Genomic DNA, 3,873 nt, shown 5'->3' with positions numbered 1-3,873 from the left:
AAGTCTAAATAATAGAGAGAACAGGGGCTTAGTAATTGTTTAAATTGCTCCTCGTGGGATCGACCCGATACGCATCTTGTACTACAATTGCGACCTGTATACTTGCAGTCCAACGGGTGTAAAATCGGAATTAAACTTGCATTGATACAAAAATCCCGTCAAGTTTTTGGCGCCGTTGCCGGGGAGCGGCAATATTAGGGCCTAGTCATCTCTATTAATTTAGACATTTTCATTGTTTTTATCCAAGTGGTTGAATTAAAACTACAAAAATTTCTCTTATTTTTATTTGTAGTGCATGCACCGATCAAATAGACAAGTTGCACATTTTGATCCTGAAATTGAAAGAACATTGCAGAGACAAAGGAGGAATACACTGCATCAAGAGGAACAAGAGGTTTGGCAGCCAATAGAAGATATCTTGATAGAATTACCATTTGAAGAAGAAATGGCGGAAAATGACCTAAATAGGCGAGTTCTGCGAGATTTTACTATACCGGGAACACAAGGTTCACAAACGAGCATAGCAAGGCCTGCGGTAAATGCTAACAACTTTGAGATTAAACCATCACTTATCCAAATGGTTCAACAATCTCAATTTGGAGGTAATGCAGTAGAAGATCCTAATACACACTTAGCTACATTCTTGGAAATTTGTGATACAATTAAAATGAATGGAGTTAGTGATGATGCTATAAGGCTAAGATTGTTCCCATTTTCATTGAGAGATAAGGCCAAACTTTGGCTACACTCTCATGCTCCCAATACTTTCACTGGATGGGATGAATTATCAAGAGCATTCTTAAATAAGTATTTTTCACCAGGTAAGACTGCTAAGCTTAGAATGGATATCACTAGTTTTAGCCAATTAGAAGGTGAATCATTATATGAGGCATGGGAAAGGTTTAGAGATCTGCTTCGGAAATGTCCACATCATGGACTGCCGGAGTGGTTAATCATACAAACCTTCTATAATGGTTTAGTTTTTTCTACTAAAACTATGATCGATGCAGCTGCAGGTGGAGCTTTAATGGGTAAAACACCCCAAGAAGCTCATAATTTGATAGAAGAAATGGCAGCAAATAACTACCAATGGGCCAATGAGAGAGGTAATGCAAGACGTCACGCAGGTATGATAGAAATGGACACTCTTAATATGCTGAGTGCTCAAATGAATAATGTGATGAAATTGCTAAGTAGACAAGGTCCAAGCTCATCTAATGCACATGTAGCATGCTGTTCTGTATGTGGAGGTGAACATGATACTAATGAGTGTGTTGATTCTGAACAGGTACAATTCGTCAATAATTACAATCGTAATGCTCAAAATAACCCCTACTCAAATACTTACAATCCGGGGTGGAGAAATCATCCAAACTTTGGATGGAAGGATCAAGGAAATCAACCAAGGCCAACCAATCCACCGGGATTTCAATCAAGGCAACAACAAGCTGAAACTAAATCTGGTTGGGAGATGGCAGTGGAAAAGCTTGCAAAAGTTACCTCGGACAGATTTGAGCAAGTAGAAGGAAGGTTGGACCAACTCACTACAATGTACAGGAATGTAGAGGTCCAAATTGGTCAAATTGCTAGTTCTTTGAATAATCGAAATCAAGGAGAATTACCTAGCAAAACAGAGGTCAATCCTAAGGAGCATGTGAAAGCCATTACTCTTCGTAGTGGTAGACAATTAGAAGATCCTCCAGTGAAGGAAGTTGAGAAGGATGAGAATGAAAAACAAGAAGAAAAGCAGAGGAACCAAGAGGCGATTGTGGAGGAAAATAGTCGGGAGAATCCAAGAGAAAAGCAACCATCATCTTCCACTACCATTCCAATACCCCCTGCGGTTCCATTTCCACAAAGATTAAAGCAAAATAAGTTTGATAAAGATTTTGAAAAATTTGTTAAACTTTTCAAACAATTGCACATTAATATTCCTTTTGCCGATGCTATTTTGCAGATTCCGTCTTATGCGAAATTTCTCAAGGAAATCATGACTAGAAAAAGAAAGTTGGAAGACTGCGAAACAATAGCATTAACGGAGGAATGTAGTGCAATTATTCAAAATAAGCTACCACCGAAGTTGAAGGATCCAGGGAGTTTTTCTATACCTTGCACCATAGGTAACGTTGATTTTTCTAAAGCATTGTGTGATCTTGGTGCTAGTGTATCATTAATACCTTTAACGGTGGCTAGACAATTGGGTTTGCATGAGCTTAAACGCACAAATATTACTTTGCAACTAGCGGATCGGTCTATTAGATATCCAGTGGGAGTGTTGGAGAATGTATTGATAAAAGTTCAAAAATTTATCATTCCAGTGGATTTTGTGGTATTAGATATGGAAGAAGATATATCTATGCCAATTATTCTAGGTAGACCATTTCTAGCTACTGCAGGTACTATTATTGATGTAAAAAATGGCAAGCTTAAGTTTCAAGTAGGTGAAGAAGAAGTAGAATTTAATTTGAATGAAATGGAAAAATACCCTTCTTTTACCGATCATGCTTATTCTATTGGCACAATTGATAAACTAACCCAAGAGATGAGTCAAGTCAACCTTGACTTAGATCCTCTTGAGCATTGTTTAATGAGTTTAGGTAAGCAAGAAGATGTTTGTGAAGAAATTGAAGAATTGGCCAAGTACTTGGATTTTCAAGCACCTTATAAAAGGGGTAATTTGTATGAAAGTCTTGGCCAAGGAAAAGGGTTTTCACAACCTTCAGAAATTGAACCTCCAAGGTTAGAGCTCAAGCCACTTCCGACTCATCTAAGGTATGAATTTCTTGGAGAAAATAAAACTTTACCTGTAATTGTTAGTGCTGACCTTGATGATGAACAGTGTGCAAAGTTGTTAAGAGTTCTAAGAAGGTGTAAGAAGGCAATTGGATGGACAATTTCAGACATTAAAGGTATAAGTCCTTCTATATGCATGCATCGAATTTTATTGGAGGACAATTGCAAACCAGTGGTGGAAACACAAAGAAGACTCAATCCAAACATGAAAGAGGTGGTAAGAAATGAAATTCTTAAATGGCTTGACGCAGGTATAGTTTTTCCTATCTCCGATAGTGTTTGGATTAGTCCAATTCATGTGGTACCAAAGAAGGGTGGAATGACTACAATCGTGGGTAAAAATGATGAATTAATTCCATCTAGACTTGTGGTAGGGTGGAGAGTGTGTATTGATTATCGTAAGTTAAATACGGTAACAAGAAAAGATCATTTTCCCCTACCATTTCTTGATCAATTATTGGAGCGAATAGCTGGATATGAATTTTACTGTTTTCTTGATGGTTTTTCAGGATATAATCAAATAGCTATAGCTCCAGAGGATCAAGAAAAGACCACATTTACATGTCCTTATGGCACTTTTGCCTTTAGAAGAATGCCATTTGGTTTATGCAATGCTCCTGCAACTTTTCAACGATGCATGATGGCTATTTTTTCTGATTATATTGAGAAAATTATGGAGATATTTATGGATGATTTTTCTGTGTATGGTTCATCTTTTGATCAGTGTCTTCATAATTTGGAATTAATTTTGCAGAGATGCGAGGAAACAAATCTTGTACTGAATTGGGAGAAATGTCATTTTATGGTAAAAGAAGGAATTGTCTTAGGACACAAGATTTCCTCCAAGGGAATTGAGGTGGATCAAGCCAAAATAGAAGTCATCGAAAAATTGCCACCCCCAAGCAATGTCAAGGGGATAAGGAGTTTTTTAGGACATGCTGGCTTTTATAGACGTTTTATTAAAGATTTTTCTAAAATAGTAAAACCATTATGTGATTTATTATGTAAAGATTCTCCTTTTCAATTTGATGACAATTGTTTGGTTGCATTTGAAAGGTTGAAGAAGGAATTGATTTCGAC

The 3,873-nt window shown here is 37.1% G+C and overlaps 1 non-coding gene across 1 annotated transcript; it reads right to left on the bottom strand.

Moving 5' to 3' along the window:
* Positions 1-832: 832 nt before the first annotated feature.
* Positions 833-939, bottom strand: LOC113764322. Its single transcript, XR_003467593.1, has one exon. It is a non-coding gene; the product is annotated as a small nucleolar RNA R71 (small nucleolar RNA).
* Between the last annotated feature and the right edge of the window lie 2,934 nt (positions 940-3,873).

This window comes from Coffea eugenioides, chromosome 2, assembly GCF_003713205.1.
Source record: "Coffea eugenioides isolate CCC68of chromosome 2, Ceug_1.0, whole genome shotgun sequence".
Classification (NCBI taxonomy): Eukaryota; Viridiplantae; Streptophyta; class Magnoliopsida; order Gentianales; family Rubiaceae; genus Coffea; species Coffea eugenioides.
The sequence above is the reverse complement of the archived record's forward strand: the minus strand, read 5'-3'. Positions and strand labels throughout refer to the sequence as shown.